The following is a 12556-nucleotide window of genomic DNA, read 5'->3' on the forward strand; positions in this document are numbered from 1 at the left end:
CATCTCAAGATCACAGGACGGGCCTGTTTGTATCGACTCGTCCATCCAGTGTTTGTTGTGATGACACACGACCGATGAAGGAAGTCAATGCTGGATCATTATCCTTCCGAACTCTAGTTTATAGTAAATAGAGGGAGTGATAGAGCAGGTCTCTTAGCTTTTGCTATGGAATTTTTTTTTATAAGTAACAAAACAATCCAAAAATGACTAAATATGAATACAAGGGTAATTCTATGCATTATCACTGTCTATAAGAACATAAATATCATTAACTCTTTTAGCCAAATTAAAATTTTCCTCCAAAAAGGCAAAACGTTTTAAAGTGCCCCTATTATGATTTTTCAAATATTCCCTTTTTTCTAACATTCATTTTCCTAAAGGAAAGATTCAAACTGCTAAAATGAGTCAGCGGTAATTCCAGTCTCACAAACCCATAGTAATGTAACACAATTTGCATAATGTCAGCCTATGGTCTTCATTGGCCGCTCGAATAATGTCTTTGACCCGCCCTCAAACACTGTAGCTGTAGCTGACTCGGAGTTTGGTTTGTGTTGTCAGAAAATGTGCTGTGAATCCACTTTGCAGGCACTTTAAAAGGATAAGGACTTGCGCTGGAATTGGTGAATTCCAACGGTATCAGTAAAACCAACAACATTGTTTGTATCATTGTGTATCAAGCGCTGAGGAAGCATCCAGCGCTGAAATTCAGATACAGTAATGGACATTTCGGTTCCGACATGTGCTGCACGCGGTAGACCTATCACAACAGACTGGGCCTGAATCCACTTTTGATAGTTTAACGACAGGAAAAATGGTTGAGTCTAATAGAGTTGTCCCTATTCTCTTAATGAGTAATGGGTGTGTTTTTGGCATAATGTGCAATAAACCAATCAGAGTCTCATCTCCCATTCCCTTTAAAAGCCAGTTGCACTTGCACCATGGCGGATTTGCTATTTGCATGGTGTAATCTGCGAGCGGAAAGCCTAACTGAATCCTTTTATTTTTAATATTTTAAAATGTTTGTGTGCTGCTGCGCGTCGCTGTGTGTGTAATAAGCAGTGTGTACACGCATTGTGCTCCCGCCTATAAGCTCATATTACTAATTTGCATGTGAAAATGATAATTGCGTCGGGCTGAAACTAGCAAAAAAACACTTGTCTAGCGCCGCGTTGCGCAGGGTGTATGATAGCGCCTTTTTGATAAATGAGGCGAAGTGTAATGTATATTATGAGAATTATGAATTATGAAAATTAAAAGGGTATTTTGAACTTGGATACTTGTAAATCTTTTGTGGAAGTCCTCCAAAACAAAATTCGGAACCTTTAAAATAGCATAATAGGGGCACTTTAATTCATTTACTAATTTAATAATCTATTTATTTGTTTACTTATTTATCAACTAATTAATTTCTTGATAGCAAATTTTGTAAAACAAAAACAAAAAGTGCACAAAATATTGAAAAAGCAGCCATTACCAAATTGGCAATTGATTAATCAATCAATTATTTAGATAATCAGTAACTTTGCTTAGTTTATACAGTGTGATCATTATAACATCCTGTAAAAAAATATTTTCATCACTAACTTAGATAAACTATATTATGGAAAGTAAATTAATATATATATAATGAAAATATATATTGTGATTTCATATAACAGACTTACAAGAGGAAAAACACCACCCAAAGAAACAATGTAAATCTTACTAATGTCACAACAACACCAATGTGTGTATTCTCATAACATGCAAATGTAAGGAAAGTTCCTCATATGTAAATGATGATGTTTGTTCACATTTACCTTGGGTTTTAATACATGCTGGTTGCATGAGTGTTCATGTGCCAATTTCAACAGCAAATATATATTTGAAAATTGTTGTATGAGAGACGTACAAAACAAAGATTGTTGATGCAGAGAAGAAGAAAAAAACAATAGGCCCATGCAGAGACTCCTTTGTGTTAAGGAGCTTTACAGGCTTTGGAAAACCTAAATCAAGCACAGGATAAATATTTGAAAAGCACAGCGCTCTTAGTCTTATCTAACAGCCAAGGATGCGTTCAGGAATGTGTGCTGGTTGTGTTTTCCCTGGACTTGACTTTGCTGCCTTTGGCATGCCTCCACATCTCCTGCTGTCCAGCAGCTATGCCGGGGCACAAGTGTGCGATTCCACAGCGTAAGCCCTGGTAGCACTGCGGCCTCTTCTACAATAAAAGTACAGTAATAATGAACGAGAAGGTGTCAGTGCAATGATGAGTCATCACAGATGGATGAATTAAGCTCAGGATAGGCCGACTTTTATCCCATCCTGCGTAATGCACTATAAAAGCCGAAACACCTCTATTAGAGTATTTATCAATCACTCTCTGTGGATTTACTTGCCTCTTGCTTTAAATTCAGGAAATGAATGATTGGCTAAGGATGCGTAAGAGATCACGTGGTACTTGTAGGTTTTTGCTCTGGATTTTCAACGCTTCATCTGTTTTCTCCCAGCTGCAGAGAGAAAAATTGTGTCAGTCGACAGTGAAGATGCAGAGGACCCATCATCTAGCGCTGTCAACACCTCTTGGTTATGGCAGATGGATGGCTCTGAAAAGAAATGTCAGGTCAAGGAAGGTGCAGCTTTTCCACAGGATAAGGAATTAGGCCTGCGTCGCGTGTCTGGCACGTAGTAATGACATTTTGTAAAGGTGGCATCTGCTGAACTGTGGCAGAAGAGACCAAATGATTAAGTTCTGGGTGTTTACACAAGTTATTTCAACAGAGATTCACAGCTTTGGTCGGCAAAGCAAAAAATGCTGATTTATTCAAACAGATTTATGCTGGAATGAAAAAATCAGTTTCTAGGTTTTATATTTACAAAAGTAAACAAGTGTTTCCTTGTAAGGGCTAAAACAAAAGTATTATATTGAATTTGTAATTATTTATTTTATTTGAAATTTGAAAACCATTATGACCCAAATTTTATACAAAAATACTATATACACTATCGTTCAAACTGTCTTTTATTTAGCATGCAAGGATGTTAAATTGATCAATATATACAGTATTTATGTTACAAAATATTTCTATTTTAAATAATTGCTGTTCTTGTGAAGCATCCATTCATCAAAAAATCCTGAAAAATGGTTTCTACATTCAAGATACATCCTGCAAAAATATTAACTGTTTTCAACATTGATAATAATAAGAAATGTTTCTTGAGCTCCAGCATATCAAAATTATTTCACTGATAGTGAAGACTGGAGTATGGCTGCTATAATGAAACCTGGCTTGGTTACACTTTATTTCAATGGTCCAAGTTATTAACTATCAGTAACTTGTCAGCTAACCTTCATTAGATATAAGTTAGGGTTCGGGTTAGTAGAATAAGTTGACATGCAAAGTCACCTATAGTCAGAAGAATGTCTTTTGAAGGACCATCACAATAAAGTGTTAGCAGACTTAATAAACAAGTACATAACAAGTAAGTTTACTTCATTTTTCAAGTAAATTTCACATATGGAATTAAGTAAACTCTACTTAACTAAGTTAAAGGATTAGTTCACTTTTAAATAAACTTTTGCTGATAATTTACTCACCCTCATTTCATCCAAGATGTCCATGTCTTTCTTTCTGCTGTCGAAAAGAAATTAAGGTTTTTTATGAAAACATTCCAGGATTGTTCTCCATTTAATGGACTTCAATGGGCTCCAAACGGTTCAAGGTCCAAATGACAGTTTCAGTACAGCTTCAAAGGGCTTTAAACGATACCAGACGATGAATAAGGGTCTTATCTAGCGAAACGATCAGTTTCTGTAAGAAACCGAGCAGTATAAATGCCATTATTTTACCTCTTTTCAGATGAACGCAATCATCTCTGAGCTCCGCCATAACTTCCACTAAGTGAGGTCAAAATACGAGCGTGGTCATAAACGTATACGTAGATACATCATTAGCGCTTGCACGGATCAATAGAATGAGGCATCTACGGTCGATACTGTATATCTATGACCACGCTCGTATTTTGACCTCACTTAGCGGAAGGTATGGCAGAGCTCAGAGATGATCACGTTCGTCTAATAAGAGGTAAAATAATAGCATAAATACTGCTCGGTTTCTCTCGCAGAAACTGATCGTTTCGCTAGATAAGACCCTTATTCATCGTCTGTTATCGTTTAAAGCCCTTTGAAGCTGTACTGAAACTGTCATTTGGACCTTGAACCGTTTGGAGCCCATTGAAGTCCATTAAATGGAGAACAATCCTGGAATGTTTTCATCAAAAACCTTAATTTCTTTTCGCCTGCAGAAAGAAAGACATGGACATCTTGGATGACATGGGGGTAAGTAAATTATCAGCAAAAGTTTATTTAAAAGTGAACTAGTCCTTTAAGTAAAATTAACAAAGAAAATAAGGGATTTTAACTTGGCCAGTAGAAGGTTGAGTCATTTCTACTTAGTTGAAGTTTCCTTTGAAATACTTTTTTTGCTCAAACAATATAACACTACATTTAACCACACTTTTAAAGTGTATGTTTTACTTAGCAACATCTAAGTAAATAACACAATAGATATTGGGCAGACACCATATCTACATAATGCGGCACCTGAACACGGAGACCTCAATGAAGCCTTGCTTCTTTCATAAATATTACAAAACATCTTACTTACCCCAAACTTTTGAACGATATAATATGATACTTAGTATAATAATACAATTTCATGTTTTCTTTATTATATTGTTGTTATTTTTACATTTCAAATCTCTCACATTTTGGGACCCCCTTTTAAATATTTTTCTTAGAAATTGGGCCTATTTAAGGATTAAAATGTATTAATATGACCATAAACTGCATTGATCCAAAACAAAAATGCAAATTATGAGCATACTAACATTGGCTCAACAGAAACATTTTGCAGTTTTTACTTACACTTTATTTTAAGGTGACGAAGTTACATTCATTGTACATTACAAAGTAATATTAATTAACTACATGTACTTTTATGGTTTAGTTTATGGTAAGTTAGTATACATAATTTACTGTTATTACTATAAGTACATGTATTAACATGTAACTACGTCACCTTAAAATAAAGTGTTACACAGTTTTTTTAAACGTTTCTGAAAAGGTGTCTTAAAATGTCATTCTTTTGTCCTCTCGCCAGCCCATAATTCAGTGCATACAACTCATTGAATGCAAAACCATGTTTATTCTTGCGGCAACTGTATTTAATCTAGTCTGAGTCATTTCTCTACATAATGTTTTATCTAGTTATGTTTATGGATATAAATCCTGCCTCGTTTAGCTATAGCATCTACCAGGTGAAACATGATGTTCAGCTAAAATAGATGCTCAGCCTTTGTTATCAACATCAGAAGGTATGAGAATTGTGTAGTCCCTTTTAAAATTTTGATGAGCATTTATTTTTGCATCACTATACATAATTAAATGGTTTGTTTCATTTTATTTGTTGCATTTAGCATTGTTTTTTTCCCTGCTGTTTCATCCTGTTGTGGCACTAAAAGTGAATTATTGTATCCAGGCTGAAATTGGAATTAGATGAGGGCACGATATGCGATGAATATGAAAAAGTGAAGTTATTTGCATGGGTTTCAGGAACACAAGCAGACAGATTAACACACCTATCAACTGAAGACAGACGCTTTCCCAGCTCCGTAAATTAAAAAGCTCTCGGGAGGGATTTGGAGCAAATGGAGAATGCCTTGAACTATTTTTATACACATGCACATTCACATCTGCCCTTATATGGGAACTGAGACACAATTTCAGCTGGGCACAATATTTCATTAATTTTGCAAGAGATTGCAAAATAAGCATTTCTTCTTTATTATATTGCTCTACTTATTGCTCACTTTTAATCAGTTGCAGTAAGATGTTTGTGAAGGCACCGTGAGTCATATTCTTGCTAGGGATTTTCTTCGGCCGCTTGTTGGATATTGCAAACGATGGTCTCCCAGAATAAACTTCCTTTGTTCCCCAAAATCCTCCGCACTCTAAATAAAACTTGCACAGCAGGCTTTGCATGGTTGTGGTGGGCTGATCCTGGGAGAATCCCCCTAACCAAACTTTCACTGCAGTCCCACAGCTCTGCAAACACTCCCACTCGTACGTGTCAAAGCAGGTGTGAGGGATTTTCAAACATTTGCAGAAGCATGACAAAACCAGCTTTAAACATGTTTAGAAAATGACCTCACGGGTGCCTTACAACAACTTCCGTAAAAGTGTATGCTGCCAGTACATTTTTGAGTTACATCAATATATGTTCTTTGTTTTTTGTCATCACGATTAGAAGGATGGCCTCAGATTACACATTTGCCTGTCAAAAAGCAGGGCCCTGTGGCAATAGGGGTGTATAGTATACACTACTCATGTGCCACTCATAAAAAATGTTTCCCCAGGCCTCAAGAATTTAAGCAGCAGCCCTGTGAAACTGTATGGAATGAGTGTCATGCTGTAGGGATTGGCCTTGGCTCAGAGTAAATCCAGATTATTAATCCATTGATACTCAGTCTGGACAGTGCTGTCGTCGTCCTGTCTTGGATTGTGTATATATATATATATATATATATATATATATATATATATATATATATATATATATATATACACTCACCTAAAGGATTATTAGGAACACCATACTAATACTGTGTTTGACCCCCTTTCACCTTCAGAACTGCCTTAATTCTACGTGGCATTGATTCAACAAGGTGCTGAAAGCATTCTTTAGAAATGTTGGCCCATATTGATAGGATAGCATCTTGTAGTTGATGGAGATTTGTGGGATGCACATCCAGGGCACGAAGCTCCAGTTCCACCACATGCCAAAGATGCTCTATTGGGTTGAGATATGGTGATTGTGGGGGCCATTTTGGTACAGTGAACTCATTGTCATGTTCAAGAAACCAATTTGAAATGATTGGAGCTTTGTGACATGGTGCATTATCCTGCTGGAAGTAGCCGTCAGAGGATGGGTACATGGTGGTCATAAAGGGATGGACATGGTCAGAAACAATGCTCAGGTAGGCCGTGGCATTTAAACGATGCCCAATTGGCACTAAGGGGCTTAAAGTGTGCCAAGAAAACATCCCCCACACCATTACACCACCACCACCAGCCTGCACAGTGGTAACAAGGCCTGATGGATCCATGTTCTCATTCTGTTTACGCCAAATTCTGACTCTACCATCTGAATGTCTCAACAGAAACCGAGACTCATCAGACCAGGCAACATTTTTCCAGTCTTCAACTGTCCAATTTTGGTGAGCTTGTGCAAATTGTAGCCTCTTTTTCCTATTTGTAGTGGAGATGAGTGGTACCCGGTGGGGTCTTCTGCTGTTGTAGCCCATCCGCCTCAAGGCTGTGCATGTTGTGGCTTCACAAATGCTATGCTGCATACCTCGGTTGTAACGAGTGGTTATTTCAGTCAAATTTGCTCTTCTATCAGCTTGAATCAGTCGGCTCATTCTCCTCTGACCTCTAGCATCAACAAGGCATTTTCGCCCACAGGACTGCCGCACACTGGATGTTTTTCCCTTTTCACACCATTCTTTGTAAACCCTAGAAATGGTTGTGCGTGAAAATCCCAGTAACTGAGCAGATTGTGAAATACTGGCACCAACAACCATGCCACGCTCAAAATTGCTTAAATCACCTTTCTTTCCCATTCTGACATTCAGTTTGGAGTTCAGGAGATTGTCTTAACCAGGACCACACCCCTAAATGCATTGTAGCAACTGCCATGTGATTGGTTGATTAGATAATTGCATTAATGAGAAATTGGACAGTTGTTCCTAATAATCCTATAGGTGAGTGTATATATATATATATACAGTGTCCTCCACTAATTCACCCTTGGTAAATATGAGCAAAGGTTGAGCAAAGGCTGTGAAAATAAATCTGCATTGTTTTGATCTTTCATTAAAAAAATTCCCAAAAAAATCTCATTATGAAATAAATGTTTTTCTCTAGGCCACAATCATTGGCACACAATTATTGCAACGTCATTTTCCCAAGATAACATCTATGTGTTTTCTCCTATAATGCCTGATGAGTTTTGGAGAACTTCATGCAGAATCTCTTTTAGATCCTTTCCATGTTGGTGCTTCTTCTCTTCAGTTCACCCCACTCATTTTCTATTGGGTTCAGGTCAGGGAACTGGGACGATTTGTGTGTTGATTTTGATGTTTGTTTTATATCATTGTCCTGATGGAAGATCCATTTCTAGCAGAAGTCGTCAGGCTTTGATTTTTTATCTGTTGGTAGTTGCTAGAATCCATGATGCCATCTGAATTAGATGTCCAGGGACTCCAGCAAAATAAATAGGCCAACACCATTGAAGATCTAGCAGTATATTTAACCATGGACATGGGGTACTTTTTTCCCCAGTTTGTACCAAACCCATCTGGTGGGTTTGCCGCTGTTTGCTTTTTTTTGTTTCATCTGACCACAGAACCAGGTCCCATTTTAAGTTCCAGTCGTGTCTGACAACTGAATATGCTGGAGTAGTTTTTGGACGAGCAAGGAGGATTTTTCTTGAATCCCTCCCAAACAACATGTGGTGATGTAGGGGCTCTTTGATACCCCAAGACTCAACTAATCTCTGCAATTCTCCGTCTGTGATCCTTGAAGAGTCTTTGTCAACTCAAACTCTCCTCCTCACCGTGCATTAGGACAATAAAGACACACGTCCTCTTCCAGGCAGATTCGTAACATCTTTAGTGATTGGAACTGATGATGGAAATTGGAATTTTCTAACAGCCATTTTCTATTTTGTGAAGCTCAACAATTTTTTGCTGCACATCACAACTATATTCTTTGGTTTTACTCGTGATGGATGATTAAGGGAATTTGGCCTTTGTGTTTCATCATATTTATACCTCCTATTATATAATGGCTGGACAATTTCATTCTCCTAGTCACCCTGGTGTGCTAAAAAAAATCTATATTAATGGGAATATATTTCAGAGATATTTTACTCATTAAAGATGAAAAACATTTCTTTCATAATGTGAATTTGATAATAGGGTTAGGTTGATAATAATAAAAAAGATTTCTTGTGCAGTAAATCAGGATATTGGAATGATGTCTGAAGGATCATGTGACACTGGAGACTGGAGTAATGATGCTGAAAATACAGCTTTGACATCACAGGAATGAATTACTATTTAATATATATTCAAATAAAAAAACTTTGTTTTAAATTGTAATAAAAATTTTCAAAATGACTGTTTTTACTATTTTATTAAATGCAACCTAGGTGAGCAGAAGAGACTTCTTTAAAAGAAATCTTATATGTCAAGTCAAGTAGCATTCAGAACCTATATCACTTCATAATTCAACATGTTTATGAAAAAAATGTAGGTGGAACTTGATTTTATCATCGGCATTAGGAATTGATTAGATTACAAAAAGTAGGTGTAACATATCAAAATGAAGTGACTGCAAGTTTGACTATTATGGATAATTAAACTGCACTCGTGAAGCATGCTTGACTAATTTTTAATATTATTTTTACTCTAGGTGGCATCAGTTAAAGGGATAGTTGCCCAAAAATGAAAATTAGCCCATGATTTACTCACCCTCAAGTCATCCGAGGTATATATGACATTCTTCTTTCAGACGAATAAAATCTGAGTTATATTAAAAATGGTCTGGCTAATCCAAGCATTATAAAAGCAGTAATAGTTGCTCTGTTTTTGAAGTCCATAAAAAATGCATCTGTCCGTCAAATAACGTGCTTCACGCGGCTCCGGGGTGTTAATAAAGGCCTTCTGAAGCGAATCGATGCATTTGTGTAAGAAAAATATCCATATTTAAAAATGTATTTCATTTTTTTTCTATGGCTCTGCATCAGCCGTCCCCTCGCCATCACTTCCGGCGAAAAAGGTCAAAATACCGGCGCGATCATAGATTACATATATACATAGATTCCTCATTAGTGCCTGCGCGGATCGGTCAAATGAGGCATCTACGTATATATATCTTTGATCGCGCTAGTATTTTGACCTAATTCGCCGGAAGTTATAGCACTGGGAATACTAGATGACATTTGTCTGATAAGAGGAAAAAAAATTACATAAATACTGTTCGGTTTCTCGCAGAAACTGATCGTTTCATGTCTTAAGACATCAATGTGTCGCTACGAGCAGCATGGTTTAATAAGGATTCGAATGTCTATGTGTTTTTACTCTCAATGCTCTCATACTCTAAAATATCCCCATTGACATGCATTATACGACTATCACACTGCAACGGTCTGAGGTAAAAATCTTAATTTGTGTTCTACTGAAGAAACAAAGACACCTACATCTTGGATGCCCTCGGGGTAAGCAAATAAACATAACAATTTCGTTTTTGGGTGAACTATCCCTTTAATAAAATAAAGTAAATGGGGTGAACTATCCCTTTAATAAAATAAAGTAAATGGGGTCTATTCTTGATAGATTATCAGGCTCAGATAGCTTCATGCATCTATATGCTTAAATACTACCTGTAATTGACATCAAATGGTTTCATAAATGGCATTTACTAATATAGCATCATTACTAACATAGCATCATTGCGGTCCCCAATACCAATAAAATAATACATCATAACTCTAACTCTAATATTCATGCTCTGCTCTTTTGATCTGCCCGTGTGATATTTTAAGCCTGGCGAGGAGACAACTTGGACAAAGACAGTGGAAAAACATTTCTGCTATTTATAAGGTCTGATTAAGGTTCGGAGCTTCTCATGTGATAAATACATAAACAAGTACATCTAGTTCATTGTCACATCACAGGGTCAGTTGCAGGGGGCTTTGTGGATTTAAAGAGCAGCCCCTTCTCAACAGGACTTGCAGCTTAATTAGACACATCACTGAAAGTCCTCTCGTTTTCAAGTGACCATGGTCCTCCTGCCTCGTGCATGTTTTGCATGCTGCATGCATGCATTAACCCACAAAATGCAAATGATCGAAGCCACTATCTTTAGTCAATAATCAAAATGGAGTCCTGGGCCTCTGTAAATGTCAGCTTGTTTTTATAGGTTATATAAGCAAATCTCATGTAAACATGCAGCGTTTTTGAATCGTTAATGTTCTGTAAAATAGAACTTTAAAAAAAATTCTTAACCCTTAAATGCAATGTTTTGCTTAATATTATTAAATATTCTGGTCTTTAGCGACCCGGATCTATATCTAGCACAGATGGATCTCTACCTGTTGCGATAATATAAATCTCTTCTGATGTTTTATACCATCATCACTGTTTTCGTCAGAGCTCATTTCCCAGTCCATTCAGCATCTGGATCATATTCGCAATCTGAAGCATATTCTCAAAACTATCATTTTCAACATCTTCAAATTCAATGTTTTGATCTCTGACAGCTTTTTCACCAGATCCACTGTCAAGTGACAGTGACACTAATTTTTGATTGCGTTCAGTACTTGCTCTGCAGTAAATCGCTGAGCCATTTCAAGTTTTGCTGATGATACTTTCTGTTCTTTTGTTTTCTGCCTGCGCTAACTTTGAGTGAAACGTCACTTCATCATTGTGTATCAGACATTGCCGTCTTGTGGAATAAAGATGAATTGCACTTTTTTCAGTCATCAAAGATTCAATTATTGTTGTGCAGAAAACAATATATACTTACACTGTTACACCTCGGGTCGTTAGTGACCCTATACAATTTTTACACAAAATAAATGGGAAAACAGTCAATTATATATAATTATATATAGAGAGAGAGAGACATTCTATTGTTTACTATGAATTGATTGAGGAATACTAAGGAGGTTGATGTCTACCTTTAATAAAATGAATGAGGAGGAGGGTAGTGAATGACGTCCCGGGTCACTAAAGACCTGAGGTATGCGTTAAAGGGTTAAAAGGATAGTTTACCCAAAAATTAGGAACATAAAAGAAGAGATTTTGAGTGTTTTTTTGTCTATCCATGTCAATGGAAGTCAGTGATCACCAAAACTGTTTGGTTACCAGCATTCTTCAAAACATCTTCTTTTGTGTTCCTCTGAAGAATAGAAAGTCAGATTTGGAATGCCATGAGGGTAAAAGATGGCAGAAGTTTTGGGTGCAATTTCCCTTTAAATAATGCCTAAGCATCTACCACATCTTAAACTGAGGCTTCAACGAAATTGCATAGCCTACTCTCTTGGTACTTATTTTGAATAAGCAATCACTTCACACACAGCCACTAAAGAGTATGTTCTAGTATGAATGTAATATGAATATAAATACTAAAAATATCATGATCATGTGACCCACCAGCGTCAGTTGCGTCCCTTCACTGTCCTTCACAAATCCTCTCCCCTGGCCTCATGGGATAGTAAAGTGTTCATCATATGCACAGAATCTCACTAGAAAAAAGTTGGTCGTCTGGGTACTTTTTGCCTACTCTTTTATGAGTAATGAATTCAGACACACGCCTATTGTAGGGAAGTATGCAATTTTGGATGCAAAAGTGTAAAAACTGTAAAAAGTTATATGATCAATAAGTTGACAGCATATGTTTTTACATTGCTCATTCAAATACATTTTTAAGTTATGCAAGATTTTAAGT

Source organism: Gobio gobio (genome assembly GCF_949357685.1).
Source record: "Gobio gobio genome assembly, chromosome: 13".
NCBI classification, from domain to species: Eukaryota; Metazoa; Chordata; class Actinopteri; order Cypriniformes; family Gobionidae; genus Gobio; species Gobio gobio.